This window comes from Cupressus sempervirens, chromosome 2, assembly GCF_028749045.1.
Source record: "Cupressus sempervirens isolate cs-2001-9-10 chromosome 2, ASM2874904v1, whole genome shotgun sequence".
In the NCBI taxonomy this organism is placed as follows: Eukaryota; Viridiplantae; Streptophyta; class Pinopsida; order Cupressales; family Cupressaceae; genus Cupressus; species Cupressus sempervirens.
Window position 1 is genome coordinate 776535190 of NC_143119.1, and position 19633 is coordinate 776554822.

Sequence of the window (19633 nt, forward strand, 5' to 3'; positions counted from 1 at the left end):
GATTGATATGCCTCAAAATGTGGATCGTTGTGAGTTCCTTGTTGAGCAACTTTTGATTGCAACATTTGAGCTCCCTTAACCTAAGTTTTTGTGTGAACTTGTTGGTCCCAATTCTCCCTGGTATCAAGACATTTATGATTACCTACACACCCAAATCCTACCACTTGACTTATCCAAAAATGAATGTTGAGCCTTTATCCATCAAGCCGCTAGATACGTCATCATCGATGACACCCTTTACACAAGGTTCATGAAGCTATATGTGGAGGTCATTTCAATGGTCTGAGTCTAGCTAAGAAACTTGTTAGAGTTGAATACTATTGGCCAATCATGGAACAAGATGCCCATGATTTTGACAAAACATGCCATAAATGCTAGATACATAGCAATTTGATCATGCACCAACACAAAAATTACAACCAGTCATATCTCCATGGTCCTTTTCACAATGGGCATTTGATCTTATTGGAGCTATTTCTCCTCCTTCTTGTGATGGTCATAGGTTCATCATCACAACCACAAAATATTTTACCAAGTGGGTTGAAGCTGTCCCTTTGAATTTCACCACTGGAAAGTAGATTTCAAGGTTTATTTTGAGCTACATCATATGTCAGTATGGAGTCCCCTTGGATGTTATTATTGACATGGAAATTTATTTTTAAAAAAAGATGTGGACAAGCTTTACAAGAAGTACAACATATACCATGGATATTATAGTATTTACTATCCACAAGGAAATGGCCAAGCATAAGCATCTAATAAGACCATTGTTAAGATTCGCCAAAAGATTGTCAATGATTATAGTCAAGACTGACACTTACAACTAAATCTTTGGGCCTACCGACCAAGGGTGCATGCTCCCACTGGCACAACACCATGCTCTCTTGTCTATGGAACTAAGGCCATACTGTGCATTGAAGTTGAAATACCATCATTTAGAGTGTCCCTACAAGGTGTTGTTGATGATGAAAACTACCGAATATCTAGACTCCATGAACTGGAAATGCTTGATGAATAGAGATGAGCTGCCTTGGCACATCTACAAGCTTACCAAAATTGACTCAAACAAAGCTATAATAAGAAAGTCTAAGGTTGTCATTTTGAGGTTAGTGGTCTAGTCCTGAAAATGAACTACAAAACTTAGCGGCATAGAGAGAAACCAGGAAAATTTGAACCAAATTGGGAAGGACCTTATGTGGTTACTATAGCATTTAGGTCCAGAGTATATCAAATTGCAACTCTAGAAGGTGAATCAATACCCATGTCCATCAAAAACATGCATCTGCATAAATACTATACTTGATTTTGTCCAAAAGTCCTGAAAAAATATCAAAAAAATAGAAAAAAGTCATGAAAAAAGAAAAAAAAGTGAAAAAAGTCATGAAAAAATGGATGCCTCGATGAAAACCTGGCAAACAAGCATCTTGGCATGAAAATTTGAGTCAAGAGAAAAATTTCATCCAAAAGTGAAAACTTGGCAAACAGGCACTTTGGGCAAGTACCATGGTGAAAACCTAGCAAACAGGCACCATGTGTAATCAGTTGTTGCTCCTCTATCTATTGGGATTCCATCTAGTTTCCCCCCCTTTTGTCATTCCCTAATCATATCCTTTGTACTGCAAACCATCCCTAGTCCTTGATCATGGCCCACAAACTGGTTAATGTCCATCATTATCTTACTTAAAGCATCACCAGTCTATACATACTCTGCCTTTGGCCTTTGTACATAGTTTGTGTCTTGTCTAGGGGCATATTACCTACATGGTGCATGAGTTTAAACTTGAATTGGGGGCATAGCCCTAAGAAATTTTTATCCATTGGACTTATCGCATAACAAATTGGAGCTAACACTTGTATATTCTTTTATGATCATGAAAAAATTCTAAAAATCCAAATACGATCCTAAAATAAAGCCTAAAAATTCAAATACGATCCAAAAAAAATCCTTAAAATCCAAATATAATCCTTAAAAAATCCTAAAAATTCAAATATGATCCTGAAAAAATCCTAAAAATTTGAATATGATCTTGAAATAGTCACTAAAAATCATAAAACATCCTAAAATAGTCATTGAAAATTGTAAAATGTCCTAAAAAAATACTAAAAATCACAAAAAATCTTAAAATAATCATTAAAAATTGTAAAAAGTCCTAAAAAAATCCCTAAACATCATAAAACATCCTAAAGTAAAAACTTAAAATCATAAAATTCCATGAGGAAACCAGTCACACAAAAACATCAAATATCCCTAAAAAACCCTAAAAATCACAAAACCCACCGAAAGTGTGTAATAAACCTTGAAAATAGTCACTGTAGATTATCACTCCTTTTGCACAAACAGTTGAACTTTATAGACTGAAACTCAAACCACTACAATGAAAATCACACCTATCTGAGCAATGTGAACCAACAATTAATCCAACATGTCACTATGTACCTATTAACCTAAAACAATAATCAGAGTTATCATGTGATCAACCTATCAAACACTATCTAAAGACCTAAAATACTAAAAGGCAAGTAATAATGAACAAGGATAGTTGTTGGCTCACGCTGTTTAGTGAGTGATTTGTTTTTTGCTTTATTTTTCTTTGATCATGTTCCTATGCCACTTGATGATATAAACTAATTTATGAGAGTGGCTAGGATGGTTCATGGTTATCTCTTATTTTTTGTCTATTAAAATGAGCCTTTGAGAGTCTAGGGCATGTACATACGCCTTAGGAAAGACAAGGTCATTTTTTTTGTCTGCATCATGCTTGTTAATGCAAAAGGTTTTCATTTGTGCTCTAGCCCTTTATGCCATGATGTGTTGCATTCCATTTACCATATCAAAATAAAGCTCCATCTGACATATAGTGCACTTTACAAAAGCAAAAGTCCTCACCTCATACTAACTATTCCTTGTCTCATCTGCTTTATCTTCTGTGTCTTCTTCATTCGCTACCTTGGTCTCGTACTCTGATACATCAAAAACATTGTTATCCTATTTTCTTGCATATGTCAAAAGTCCAAAAAAATCCAAAGCAATACATGTTTGCATAAACATGACATTTATGTGATTTTACATTTCATTTTCATTCATTCCATATCATTTTACATTTCATTTGCATATATTCCATGTCATTTACATTTCATTAGGCATTCATTCATGAGAAAAACATGCGGCAAAAATAAATATATCATTTCCTAAGCATAACATGTGATAAACCAACACACGATATCATCATATAAAAATCCACATAAAAGAGCATAAATGCATCCATATAAAACATATAAAACATATGCATAAACCATCTCATATAGTCATCATAACATAAGCACATCTCATAAATGTCTTGCAAAGGTATCATAGTACATGACCATGGTTTACATCAACACTAACTACTCGTAGGTGTGAACCATGAAAGAGCATAATAGAAAACCAAAAAGAAAAATAGAGAAGCCCCTCTATACATGAGCATGTTAGTGTCACGTGATGTTATCCCTAGCCTCGCAGCCTCTGTCCAACCTTGAGGATGATTCCTCTACTGCTTGTGGTGGCCTCATTAGTCCCATCACCCCTGCACTACTCTATGTCCTTTGTGTCCATTGTGAGTGAGATCTCGATGCACTCTACCATCTACCCTAGTGTCACTACCCTCTCATGCTAATCCCTCAAGTATTGTGTCTCCATATGTGCCCTATTCATCATCGTAGCCATCTCTTGAAAGTTTAAATATCTGATGTTGCTAATGAACTCCTGGGACTCCTCCACTGCCCTCTCTGCCCTACACACTATGGCATCCCTCTTTTTCATAACTCAATCCCTCTCTTCTATTATTGCACCCCTCTCTACTACAACCTAGTCTAACTAACTCTGAAGATTTCTTATCACCTCCATAAGATCTAATTGGCTAGGCCCTACCTGTACCAGTACTAGTGTCTCCCTAGTGTAATCCACTAGATCCTCCTCAATGTCCATCACTACCACATCCACACCTATGACATGCTCATCACCTCCCTCACCACCATCACCCCCACCCTCCTAATAAACATCCTCATCCTCTCCCCCATCATCAACTCCATCACCATCCCCACCCCTACTATCTCCACCCTCCTCATCATCATCTCCCATATCCTCTCCCTCAGTATCCTCATCATCAATCCCCACATCATCATCCCGCACCATAGAATCCTCTCCATCCTCCCCCTCCTCTCCATCCTCATCCTCATCTCCCCCATCCTTATCATCATTCTCATCTCCTCCCTCCTTATCCTCTCCCCCATCCTCCTCCTCCTCCTCATCCTCCTCATCCTACTTTGCCTGTGATCTTGCTCATGGTACTAGCACTACTGGATTTGTTAAGGGCCTTGGATGATGCTATGCAAACCATCTATCATATGCCACCATTGTGCCTGCATCCACTACATCTACTGCTGATCCCCATACCCTTGACTATAACTCCTCTAGCTATGTATAAGCCACCTATGTCCTGATAGGTGCTCCCAACTCCCAAACCTCTGCTTTGGACCATACAAATAATGCTAGACCTATCGGCACATCTTGTATCTTGCCAAAATGTCTGTGTACCCACTCTAGTAGGTACATCTCTATCATTAGGTACCCAATCACTATGCACCTTATGAAATAGCACTCTTGTCTATAGTATGGTAAGTGAATCTCATCATTGTCCCATCTAGGGCAATCTCTGTAGGGTCTCCAGATAAACTGTATCATAGTATCTACCTGATGCTGAAAGTACATCATGTACTCTGGTAGTCCTCATGCTAGTACGCCTCTATAACTATGTGAATATGGAATGTCCAATAGCTCCCTCTCTACAAGTGACCTGAATACTACAATATGCTCATATGCCCAGATCTATAATAATGTACCCCCAGTGCTAAATTTTAGTCCACCTCTATGTACTGCCTGATGCAGATAATAGTACAACATCCCTAACATGCATGGGCCCCAGGAAAACATAGTCCCCTCCATGATCATCCGCTCTAGCACCTGGCCCCATTTGAAAGGGAATGCATGTCCACACCTATTAGGTATCGATAGTCCACTGATCACCCAGCAAATCAAAGCTACCAACCACTCATGGCGTGCCACCAATAGGTCCCATCCAATCTCATAATCTTGGATACCTAGCTCTGCATCTCCACATCTGAATAATCAGTGTAATGCTACTCGCCCAGTCACCAAGTCATATATAGCTAACTCCCCATGAATTAATATCCTAAGGATGTGCCAAACATCCTCTAAGGTCACTCTAGCCTCTCCTGTCGATAGATGGAATGAACCAATCTCTAAATGCCATCTCTTGATCAAGGCTGATAGTAGGGCTCTATTGCCTCTCACCTCTGATATAAATGTAATATGACATAAACCAAGACCACCCAAGATCCCTCACTCACCAATAGCCATCTGATGGTCTAACATAAGACTCTATGGCCTATGTCCCCTCATTTGTAATTGGGACAGATCCTCCTACATAACCATATAACCTATGTCAACCTTCTATAGCTTTGTATCTAGCTTGACATACTTTTTGATCCAATCTTGACCTACTTTGACTCTAGTTTGACTTAGTTTGACTCTTTCCCAAGGATGTTTGACCAAGTTGACTTATGTTTTGAACTCTTTCTAGGGTTTTGAACATGTCTACCAAATTTTGGGTTGTTTTGAGCTCATTTGAATCATTTTAACCCTTGACCTATCCCTCTATCAGCTTTTCCTTTATCTGAGGTAGGTTTGACCAGGTTTGAATTTTGTCTAATTGTGTTGGCCTATGTTGACCTTGGTTTTCAACCCTTCCTAGGGTTTTGAACATGTGGTCCAAATTTTAGGTCATTCCAAGTCCATTTGCACCCTTTCAAGCCCTTTGCACTGCTCTCTATCAACATCTACCTGAGTTTGACTTACATCTACCCTAAGTTTCACTAATTTTGACTAGTTTGACCACCTTTGACAAAGTCTTAACCCTTTTCTAACATCACCCTAGGGTCTTGCTAGTGTAGCCCATTTGACCTCGTTTGGAGCCCCGAAGCATCCTAGGGTGCAGTTGGGCACAGTTGGGGCCCCCAACTATGCCCGTGGTGCACTTGGTCATACCAAGTGCAATCAGTGCACACTTGGGCATGGGGCGTAGCTGGGGCATTTTGATGCCCTAACCTAGCCTTGGGACCCCCATTCGACCCTGTTTGACCTCGACTAACTCGTAAGTGCCTAAAAGGTAGAAAAAGTAGGAAAAAACATGGAAAAGCATAAAAAGCACAAGAAAGGCCTCGATGCACTTACTAGAGGTCCTGCATCTACTTGTAGTCGGAAGGTATACACTCATTCACCACGATGTTGTTCCTTGGGTAACTAGTCCATATTGCTTACTTCAGAGCCCTTTTCTACCATATGTGAGGGTGAAAATGACTTTCAAAACCCTCTCCAAGCCTTTCTATAGTATTTTTTCTGCCTAGATGGATGTGCAAGAGGCTCTTTTTGTGTTGGTCACAATGCCTTTTTATACTCCAAAGCCCATAACTTTCACATTTTAGCTACAATTTGTGATCTGTCAATTCTTGTGGTTTTATCTTCTTTTTGTTGATGAAACTGACCTATCATATGCTTATGTCGCTCAATTTTTTAAGGGGGCACCAATATACACCACCATTACTAGGGCATGCTTTTATGACTTTTTCATCAGTGTTCTTTGACACAATGCTCTAAATCACATTGTATCAAAGAGGAGCAAAATGTAGACACTTAAAAATGGTTCACATATATAGTTTCATCACATTTTCATACTAACTCATCCCATTCTCTCATTCAACTAATTCTAATTTTTTGGCCAACTTGATTGTATCTCAACAATGTCTATTATCATTCGTATCCTCTTTCACATCATATCAAATCAACTTAGAATCATATCAAATCAATACATAATCACCCCAAATCTATCTGGAATCACTCAAGATCAGTCTTAATCAACCTGGAACATGTCAAACATCCCAAATCTATCATCATTTTTCCAACCCTAGGCATTTTCATGGCTCTTAGTGCCTCAAAAACCTATTAATCTATCAAACCTATCAATCTGACCTTAGTACTGTCATGGCTCTTAGTGCTAGGTCAAACCATCATTCTTGTCATTTGATCATGGACATTGTTGAGTCCCTTAGTGTTATATCATGACATCATCAAACCATCTTAATAACATTGACAACATTTGTTGATGTTATTATGGTCAACCATATTAATCAATATCGATCTTGTTGCATTTACGATGCTAGTTAAGTGTTACATGTCTTTAATTCATATCATGTGTCCTTGGTATGTTATCAAATCTTAATCAATCAATCAATTTGACCATGGCTTTGGTCTACTTTGTTGGAAATTTTTGAAAAGCTCATGAATGAAGAGTAATGGAACTGGTAAATAATGTTTTCAATCATTGTTTTGTCATTGATGTCAAACTTGCTACTTGCAAGAATGAAAATTGCTTTAGTGATCCAAATACTATAAGTTGGTTGATTGACAAGGAGGTGGCAATCAATAAGATGTAACTAGAGTACCTAGACAAAGGTTGAAGTTATGATGTTGTAATGAAGTATAAGGATCAGCTAAGCCATTGATAAAATAGTGTATTGATGACATACTCTAAAACACAGAGGATGGACACACCAAGACATATCGAAGATGTGAGGTTTAGCTAAGTCATTTGTAAAGCCTAACTAAGTTCATTAGAAAGAGCTGAGCAAGCTAGTTAGTGCTGAATAGATTCTCAGTTGAAGCCGAGCAAGTTCAACTTAGTGTGTCTTCAAGTGCCAAGCAAGATATAAGTGCCGAGTGATATTGAAGTGCTGAGTTTCACATAATTTATTAAGGTGCTGAGCATCAGTAAATCAATAATGCCGAGTTGTTGCATTATTTTGAAAATCGAAGATTCATCAGATCTGAGCCGACATGGTAGTTATCTAGAATTCTGTGAATCAGATAGAAGATAAGAATGATGAACTAGTGGCATAAAACACTATGTAAACCATCTTTGACAAATACAACTGGATTCTAGATGAAGTTTCTAGATAAGAGCAAGATGTGGGATAGATACATTGTATCTTACCTAATCCACTGAAACCCTAAAATCAGAGAGGGAGAATCAAGTGGGAAAGGTATTCCAAATTTTTATTTAAGGAGTCATAAAGTCACGAAGAAAAGTGTGGTGTAGAGATCAAGCATGAAATCATGAAGTGCTGAAGAAGGTGCTAAGGTAGAAGAGAGCACATATAGTCTGCTTCGATAGGTGACCATAGATATGATTGCATTGGTATGATGAGTAAGAAGACTCAAGATGATGAAGCTTGAGATTAAAAGCTTTTAGAGCTGTAGTGATTAAAGCCAAGCAAAGGATTGAACTGAAGTGTGATCTATAATCTGCAAGATATGTTGTAAGTTGTATTAGATCAAAAGCTATTGTTGTTACTCTCTAGCAATTGTAACAGTTAAGATAAATCCTATGGACTTAGGTTGGTTTAATAGCCATGTTGTAAATCATTTAATAGGGTGACATTCCAAGTGAATTTTCCAAAGTCCTTTAACCGGGCCCATTCCTAACAATATGGTGAAATCCTCTAACAAGGTCACATTTAACAACGTGTTGTAGCCTTTAACAAGACAGACCATCAGAAGTGGTTGAAACCGATTGCACAGTTATTTTTTGGGTATCATCCCCACTCCATTTTTACCTTCTTATTCCTAGAGGGTTTCTGGGTTATCAAATTCTTAGTGTTATGGTGTGATGCATGTTTACTTTTCATAGTTGCTTAAATGTTCAAATTGCATGCATGATAGTTTCAGTTATGTGCTATTAAGGATTTGGAGAAAAAGTGGCATTGGACCTTAGATAACTGATTCACCCCCCCTGCTCTCAGTTATTCTAAAGAATTATAACAATTGGTATCAGATCATTGCTATTGATTTAGTTTAAAGGGACTAGAAATAGAAAAGATCAAAATGCCTAAGAGAGAAGTTCTCAAGATCAACAAAGACAACTTTGTTGCATGGAAAAGCTTGATGAAGCTACATCTTGGATCCATTGGAGATTATGGCCAAAACTCAATTGTTACTGAACATGTTGATCCAACTGGTACTCTTACTGCAAAAGATTTAAAAAACAAACAGGAACACAATCAAACAATGCTGGAAATTGCTTTTGCACTCAACTATGCTAAATTCGATGATATCAAAGGATGTGACACTGCATTCAAGATGTGGGAAGCCCTATCAAACATTTATGGAGGAGATCAGAATGTTTGAAGAGCAAAAAGAGAAATCCTCAAAGGAAAGTTTGATGATATGAAAATGGAAGAAAGTGAGAGTGTTGTTCAGTATGCCTCTAGAATAAAGGAAGTGGTAAGTGCAATAAGATGTTTGAATAGTCAATTAGATGATGATACTATTAATAGTAAGTTTTTAAGAACCTTGCTCTCTATCTATGCTATTAGAGTATCAGCTATACAAGAGCTAAGATGTGTGCTGGGAAACAATCTAAGTTTTGAAGGAATAGTGGGTAGACTAACTGCATTTGAGTTATCTAACTTTGACAACTACAGACCTGAGAATGTTGAATCTACTTTCAAGGCCAAGCTATTACTGAAAGATGCTGATCAGGTGAAATCAAAGAAGGGAAGAAAGATGAAATATGTATCCAGTGATAGTAGCACTAATGAGGAAGATGTGGATCAATTAGAAGCTTTACTAGCTAGAAGCTTTCATAGCGGCAAAGGAAAATTCAAAGGAAAGCTCCCTATAATTTGTTTCAATTGCAATGAAGTAGGACATATTGCTGCAAGGTGTACACAGAAAAAGGAATACAAGGAAGGCAACAAGTACAAAAATAGAAGAGAAGATGATAAGAGAGATTACAAAGACAAAGGCAAGAAATGCTATATTTTTGAAGAAGATTTTGATAATGATGATGAAGTTGTTTACGTAGCCATGAAGGACCAATTTGATGAAGAAGAGCCCACAACACTGGTAACATGTATGAACAAGAATGACAGATGGATCATAGACAGTGGATGCTCACATCACATGACAGGAGACAAAAGTAAGTTTGTCAACTTTATTCAGTATGATGGAAATAATGTTAGATTTGGTAATGATGTTCCATGTCAAATCAAAGGAAAAGGTTCCATTAAGCTTACAGAGAAAATTTCATGTGATAATGCATATTATGTTGAAGGACTAAACTACAATTTGCTAAGTGTCTCACAGTTAGGCAATGTAGGGTGCAAAGTAGAATTTGGAAATAAAACTACAAAAATCTATGATACTGATGGTAGATTGATAGGAAAAGGAGATCGAACAAGAAGTAATCTATTTTATCTTGATCTGGAAAATACTTCTTGTCTTGTTGCAAAATTTGATGATCTGTGGTTATGGCATAGAAGGCTATGTCATGTCAACTTTGATAATCTGGTCAATATCAGTAAAATGAAGAAAGTCAGAGGTTTACCTAAACTGAAGAAACCTGACAATATCATGTGCAAACAATGTCAGTTAGGAAAGATGACCAAGTCAAGTTTCAAGAGCAAAAACTATACATCTAAAGAACTACTTGAGTTAGTTCATACTGACTTATGTGGTCCAATAGAAGTACAAAGCTATAAAGGAGATAAATATATAATGTTGTTTGTTGATGATTATTCTAGGATGATGACTATTATGTTCTTAAAACAAAAATTTGATGCTTTTCAAATGTTTAAGTGGTATGTGGCTAGAGTTGAAAAGGAAATAGGAAAGAGTTTGAAATGCTTGAGATTAGACAGAGGTGGTGAATTCACATCAAATGAATTTGAGATATTTTGCAATGACAAAGGAATCAAAAGATAAACATCAGCTCCTAGAACTCCCCCACAGAATGGAATTGCTAAGAGAATAAATAGATCTATGATTGACTATGCCAGAACATTAATGATGGGAAATACTGTTGCTCTAAAATATTGGAGAGAAGCTATAAGTGTGACTGTTCATACACTGAACCAAGTACAAGTCAAGAAAGGTACTAATGCAACACCTTTTGAATTATGGTATGGTCACTCACCCAATGTAAAGAATTTCAAAGTATTTGGTTGCAAATGCTTTATCCTTAGAGATGCTAGGAATGGAAAATTTGATTCAAAAAGTGATGAAGGCATATTCCTTGGTTACTCCACTAGAAGTAAAGCATACAAGTGTTTAAATACTAACACTGACAAAATTATGGAAAGTGCAAATGTAAACTTTGATGAGCATGCAAATGTTCAAGTTGAAAAACCAAAGAAAATGGATGACTACTGAACCTTTGTGTATTCTTATGAAGGAATGCCTATTGACGAAGGTACTATCAATCAAATTGGAATTTAACAGCAAGTTTTAGTCTCAGTCAAATCACAACCAGTGAATGCTGAGCTACATTCAAAAGCCGAGTTGCAGAATGAAAGAAATACTCATTCTGACTCTGAAGTTAGTACACATGATAGAGATGTAAAACTACCTGACAATGAAGTGCATAGTGATCCTAAATCTGAAAGATCAAATATGGAAACAAGGACAGAACCAAGATTGTCCAAATATGTGAAGAGGCATCACCCTGCTGAATAGATAATTGGTGACAAAGATGCAAGACAAATGGCAAGGAATAGTCTAAGAAATGAATCATGTTTATTAAGCAAATTTGAACCCAAGACAGTGTATGATGCATTACAAGATGGTGACTAGTATAAAGCTATGGAAGAAGAGATTGATCAAATAAAGAAGAACAAGACCCGGAGTTTGGTTCCCAGACCAATTGACAAGAATGTGATTGGCACCAAGTGGGTATTCAGAAACAAGCTAGATGAGAATGGTGAGATAACTAGAAATAAGGCTAGACTAGTATGTAAGGGTTATGCTCAAGAAGGATTAGACTATGGGGAAACATTTGCCCCTGTTGGGAGAATGGAAGGAGTAAGAACTTTACTTGCATATGCTGCATATAAAAGTTTTAAAGTCTTTCAGATGGATGTAAAGTCTGCTTTTTTGAATGGTATATTGGAAGAGGAAGTCTATATTGAACAACCAGAGGGATTTGTTGATGAGAACAATAGGGATATGGTTTGTAAACTACATAAAGCACTTTATGGTCTAAAACAAGCACCTAGAGCATGGTATGAGAGACTTCAAAAGTATCTAGTGCAAATAGGATTTGAAAGAACTGATGATAACAACAACATGTACATCAAATCAGAAAAAGGAAATGATATTATTGTATCTAAAATCTTTGTGGATGACATAGTGTTTGGAGGAAAGGAAGTGCTTTGCAAAAGTTGCTGACAAAATTAAACATGAGTTTGAGATGTCTATGTTTGGAAAAATCAAATTTTTTGTTGGTTTGCAAGTACATCAACTAAAATAGGCTATATTTATGACACAATCAAAGTACATCAAAGAGATACTTAAAACATTTGGATTAGAAGACTCCAAACCAGTCATCACACCAATGGCAACAGGACATAAGCTATCCAAAAATGATGTATCAGCTGAAGTTAATCAAAAAATGTATGGATCCATGATTGAAAAACTACAATATGTTGTACATAGCAGACCAGACATAGCATTAGCAGTTGGAATAGTGGCTAGATTCTCTACAAATCCTAAAGAGAATCATCTCATAGCAGTAAAAAGAATAATGAGGTATCTCAAAGGAACTGACGATTTTGGCCTATATTATAAAAAGAATGAAAAGTTTGAGCTCAATGCATACATAGATGCAGATTGGAGAGGCAACATTGATGACAGAAAAAGCACAAGTGGAGGAGCATTATTTTTAGGTAAAAGACTAGTTACTTGGACTAGCAAGAAGCAAACATGCGCATCTCAGTCCACTGCAGAATCAAAATATGCGGCAGCAGCAGTCAATTGCACAAATATTTTATGGCTCACACATTTATTGAAAGGAATGAAAGAAGAGGTAACCAAACCTGTGATATTGTATTGTGATAATACAGGTGCTATAAACATATCCAAGAATCTATTAATGCATGCAAAAACCAAGCATATTGCAATCAAGTATCACTATGTTAGAGAATTGGTAGAAGATAAACAAGTGAAGATGGAGTACATTCACACAAAGGAAAAAACTATAGATATCTTCACCAAACCATTGCCCAAGGATGCTTATGAATATCTTAGAGGCAAGTTGGGGGTAATGTCCCTAACTCAAGTAGTTTAAAGCAACAAAGAAGCTACCCTGCATCAATAGGAACAAATCATTGAAATATCAGAAGAATGATGCAGAGGATGACAATAGGAGTAGGAACTCCAAAATTAGTCACAAGGATGGTGACAGAGGGAGACAATATGAGATGCAAAGCTTATATTTTGCATGTTAAAGATGTTACATCTTTGACATTTATGTCAAAGAGGGAGATATATGTAGAAAACTGATCATCTATACAAAGTAAAAAGGAGATATATATATGAAAGAGGGAGATGAAAGGTAAAGATATGGAGATATATGAGATCAGTAGTAAATGATGTAGTAGTCAAGAAGGAAGCAAAATGTAGCAAAAATTTTTGGTGGTAACTAAGTTGATCAAGTGATCAGTTTGTTTTGCCATCAATGCCAAAGAGGGAGATTGTTGGAAATGATTGAAAATCTCATGAATGAAGAGTAATGGAATTGGTTAAGAATGTTTTCAATCATTGTTTTGTCATTGATGTCAAACTTGCTACTTGCAAGAATGACAATTGCTTTAGTGATCCAAATACTATAAGTTGGTTGATTGACAAGGAGGTGGCAATCAATAAGATGTAACTAGAGTACCTAGACAAAGGTTGAAGATATGATGTTGTAATGAAGTATAAGGATCAACTAAGCGATTGATGAAATAGTGTATTGATGACATACTCTAAAACACAGAGGATGGACACACCAAGACATATCAAATATGTGAAGTTTAGCTAAGTCATTTGTAAAGCCTAACTAAGTTCATTAGAAAGAGCTAAGTAAGCTAGTTAGTGCCGAACAGATTCTCAGTTGAAGCCAAGCAAGTTCAAATTAGTGTGTGCTGAGTGATCTTCACGTGTAGAGTAGCAGAAAAGAAGTAGGTGCCGAGTAAATCTTCAAGTGCTGAGCAAGATATAAATGACGAGTGATATTGAAGTGTCAAGCTTCACAGAATTTCTTCAAGTACCAAGCATCAGTAAATCAATAATGCCGAGTTGCTACATTATTTTGAAAATCAAAGATTCGTCAGATCTGAGCTGACATGGTAGTTATCTAGAATTCTGTCAATCAGATAGAAGATAAGAATGATGAGCTGGTGGCACATAACACTATGTAAATCATCTTTGACAAATATAATTGGATTCTAGATGAAGTTTCTAGATAAGAGAAAGATGTGGGATAGATACATTGTATCTTACCTAATCCATTGAAACCCTAAAATTGGAGAGGGAGGATCGAGCGAGAAAGGTATTCCAAATTTTTATTTAAGGAGTCATAAGGTCATGAAGCAAATTGTAGTGTAGAGGTCAAGCATGAAATTATGAAGTGTTGAAGAAGGTGCTAAGGTAGAAGAGAGCACAGATAGTCTGCTTCGATAGGTGACCGTAGATATGATTGCATTGGTATGATGAGTAAGAAGACTCAATATGACGAAGCTTGAGATGACAAGCTTTCAGAGCTGTAGTGATTAAAGCCAAGCAAAGGATTGAACTAAAGTGTGATCTATAATCTGCAAGATATGTTGTAAGTTGTATCAGATCAAAAGCTATTGTTGTTACTCTCTCACAATTGTAATAGTTAAGATAAATCCTACGGACTTAGGTTAGTTTAATAACCATGTTGTAAATCTTTTAACAGGGTGACATTCCAAGCGAATATTCCAAAGTCCTTTAATTAGGCCCATTCCTAACAGTATGGTGAAATCCTCTAACAAGGTCACATTTAACAATGTGTTGTAGCCTTTAACAAGGCAGACCATCAGAAGTGGTTGAAACCAATTACGTAGTTATTCTATGGGTATCATCCCCACTTCAATTTTACCTTCTTATTCTTGGGAGATTTTTGGGTTATCAAATTCTTAGTGTTATGGTATGATGCTTGTTTACTTTTCATAGTTGCTTAAAATCATCACAATTCATCAAAGGATACTGTCGCACTTATTTAATCAAATTGGCCAATCATCGACTAACTTTCTCTATAGGATTAAATAACCCATAATTTAATCCTATGTCAATTCCAATCATTTTTCATATCACATTACTAATTACTCTTCCTAACTAAGCTTCTCAATTAATTAATTTTATTTATTAATTGATCTATTATTCACGAGCCATGGAAATTTTCAATTTCCTAAGTAATATTTCCCATCATTAATTTTATTTTTTACTAATTTCTATTTGGGTTGAATAATGGATTTTTAATTTAAATATCCACATAATATTGACATCATTGTGACACATGAGCATGACTCATCTTGGATTCTCCATTTACACTTGGCTAGGATATGTCATAATCTATATGTTCTTATTCCTTGTGCACATCCATATATGGCTTCCATTGTCATAGATTCTTGGCTTTAAGTGGGTTTGAGGTGTCATATGATGTGTCATAGATCCTCTTCCATTTATAGCCACATTTGAATTCCAAGCATCATACAATCCTACATTTGGCATCTTTTATCATATGTGTCATGGATTCTCAAAGGAATCTCTTGCCAAGTCGCATATCCAAGGTGACAATTCCAATGCTCTCATCTTGTGAATTGATTATAAAATGAGCATTCTTCCTCTCATTTTTGGTCCCTAGATTCTTTGTCTTTTGCTCTCTCAAGCTAAAATCACAATTTCTAGTAATATCATATCATTATCATTACCATAGGCTTTGCTTCCAAATTGTATGCACTGTAGGCAATTGGAGCTACATCACAGGGAGAAGATAGAAGGAGATGGGAGCTACAAGTGAAAGAGGGAGTTTTAATTTTGTGTTCTTCCTTTTGTTTATTTGGCTCTCATGGTAAACTAGATGGTGTCAATGTATGTTTATTGAATTTGTGATTTTCTCATAGTATGATAGACATGAGCCCATTTTCTAATCCTACACAGATAAAGAGAGATAGATATGTTGCTAGGGTATTCATGTAATGCCCTGCCTAGAGATCTTTGGAACACAAGGATAAAACATGCACTGAATAATTTTTTTCTTAAGATAAAAGATAGCCAAAAAAATAAGAAATTGATTTCCTAATACTCTATCTCTAAACTGCTCCCTGTAAATTAGGTACAACTTTCATATGTTTTTGACTTAGACTATACACACTTGGCCACATCATTAGGACATTGTGTGAAACATGTCAATAATTGCACATTACTAGATAATCAAACCATTTTCTATACCATCAAGATCTCTATCTACTACTCAACCAATATTTATAGAAACCATGCTATGTTGACATCAATGACAAACACAATCATGAATTAAACATGTCAATACTCTCCAATGCTTAGAATACTCTCCCAATGTAGTATCATCAACATTCATGCTAAAAAACTTCCCCTTTGGTATTGATGGCTACATAGATGAAAAAACCATCTAAGTTCCAAGAATACCAAATAGTGTTCTGCTACTATTGCTTACTAGCATCAGTTGTCTACACACTAAAAAGAATCTCAAAACAATAGGTGCAAAATAGGTGTATACTCCTTCTTAGAAATCAATTTTTTACTTCACACTAAAAAATTCACAATACATCAAATGCATATTCCTACTTCCTTTCATGAATCTTTTTAAATCTCTTCTCAAGAAATATCTTTCCTCCATGCCTTAGGAGATACTCTCCCCCATACCTTAGAAGATGTGTTTTTTTCATGCATCATATTCTCCCCCATTGACATCAATGTCAAGGACCTCAATGTCAATGTTACTACATACCAATTGCTAATATGATGCTTCAAGTCTTCAACCAGCTCGAATGTCCAAAGACACTATTCAATATCAAATACCAAGAGTCCTCAATGACTTAGATCATCACAGATACTCCCCCATATGGAAAGTATCAGCATTCAGTCCAGGCTAACAATAGTGCTCTGTACCACTGGACTAATGCTCCCTCTACATCATCTACTTAGAAGTAGGTAGGGGCATAACCCCAAGCATACCTCTCAAGTACTCAAAATCATCTTTAGGCAAAGGATTCGTAAAGATATCTACGATCTGATCTTTAGTACTCACATACTCCAATTGGATATCCTTTTTTGCTACTTTCTCTCAACACATGATACTTAATAGATATATGCTTAGTCTTAGAATGAAATACACGATTCTTACACATACTCACTGTACTTGTGTTATCACAATAAATGATAATAGGTTCTTCAAACTCAATTTTGATATCCTTCAACATCTACTTCATCCACCTAACTTGATACAGTTATTTGCTAATGCAATATAGTTTGCCTCAATAGTACACTATGAAATACAATCTTGCTTCTTGCTTAACCAAGAAAGAAAGAATGCTCCACCACTAATACTCTTTCTTTTATCCATATTTCCTACCCAATCCACATTAATATATGCATATAAAGTGAAATCACTCAAACTTTTATACCAAATTTCATAGTTAGATTTCCCTTTCAAATATTTGAATATTCTCTTCACTACTACAAAATGATACTCAGGATCAACTTGAAATCTAGCTACAATCCCAACTTCATTTGCTATACCTGGTCTGGTGTGAGTCAGATACTGCAAAACTCCAATCATGGATCTATACTTCTTCTACTCTATTGTAGGTGTCTCATCTTTGCTAGATAACTTGTGACTAGTTACCACAGGTATACCAACTAGTTTACAACTTTCCAAGCCAAACCTTTTGAACAAGTCTTTCAAGTACGTAGCTTGTGAAATGAAAATACCATCATTATTCTGTACAATCTACAATCCTAGGAAAAACCTCATTTCTCCTATCATGCTCATTTCAAATTCATTCTTCATTTCTTTAGCAAACTTATCACTTGCTTCATCATTACCTGCAAAAATGATGTCATCAACAAATAGTATAATAATCCACAAACCATTTTCAACTTCTTTCAAATACAAGTTACTACCTGCCATACCTTCAGCAATTCTAAGCTTTGCCAAATAACTATCTAACCTTGTATACCAGGTTCTAGGTGCTTGTTTTAGACCATATAAAGCTTTCTTTAATTTTGCATATGATGTCTATGTCTTCTGATAAAGGAAAACCTTTGGGCTGCTCAATGTATACCTCTTCTTCAAGCTCTCCATTCAGAAAGGCTGATTTAGCATCCACTTGATAGGCCTTGAACTTCTTATTGACTGCATAAGCTAGGAATATCCTTACTACTTCCATTCTGGCTATAGGTGCATATGTCTCCTCATAGTCTATGCCTTCTTGTTGTGAATATCCCTTGCATACAAGTCTAGCCTTGTTACTCACAACTTTGCCTTGCTCATTCATCTTGTTTCTGAATACCCATTTGGTTCCTATCACATTCTTGTCTTTAGGTCTAGGAAATAACTCCCATGTATCATTCTTCACAATCTAATCTAATTCATCCTTCATTTCTTAAATCTAATGATCATCTTTACATGCTTCATCTGTGCTCTTAGGCTCAACTTGAGATATTAAACATATCTCCTCATTTACTTTATTCCTTGTCATCATGCCGTTGTATTTGCTTCCATTTATCTACTGAGGAGGGTGATTCTTTCTCAAATTCATGTTAGAGGTAGGAGCAACTCTTATCTATTCTCTAGGTTCATATCTCTATTCTCTGCTTTGCTCAATAGTTAGTACATCATTCTGTAAATAATTGTTAGTCTCAATGATAACTTCTATTGGAAATAATTGATTAATTGTGTATTGTCTTTGATGTTAGAAAAAATGCCATATCATTACCGATTAGTGTATTCTGAGCCCACTCAGGCATTGAACATAGTTTCCTATGACTGCTAAGCATTCCAGAGTTTGCTTAGTTCAAAAGATAGTGTCTACCAAGTTCACTTGGGAGACAAAGGAAAGTTTGTAGAATTTGAGTATTAACTGAGCTCACTTAGTTAATGAAGGAAATGTTGGATGGAACTAGTGTTAGCCAAGCTCACTTGGTTATCAAAGGAACTTTGTGAATATGTAGTGTTAATCAAGTTCACTTGGTTAACATAGGAAAATCACTTTGAGTTAGTATCTAGTGAGCATGGTTGGCTAACGAAGTATTTTCTTGTTTTGGCATATTGTGTTTGTTGGTGTTTGAAAATGATGGAGGGTTTTCAATTATCCCAATGAGAATATGAAATATCTAGGGGTAGCTAAATCCCATCTTCAACATGCCATTTCAGACATTGGGCCAACTATAAGGCTAGACCCTTCTTCTACTTCAGGCTCTGCAAGACTTAGGTGGGTGGACCTCAGATTCAATTGATGCTGTACTAGTGCAAAAACACATCCCTGAATCTATTAAGCAGATGAAAATGCCTAAATCTCCTAATGACTTATGTAGTAACAAAGAAGTGTAGTAGCAAATTACAACTCTATGGAATGCACAAGCTGAGTGAGGGTTAAACTTTTCTAACTCTTCAACATAAAATGTAAAGATGATTTGAAT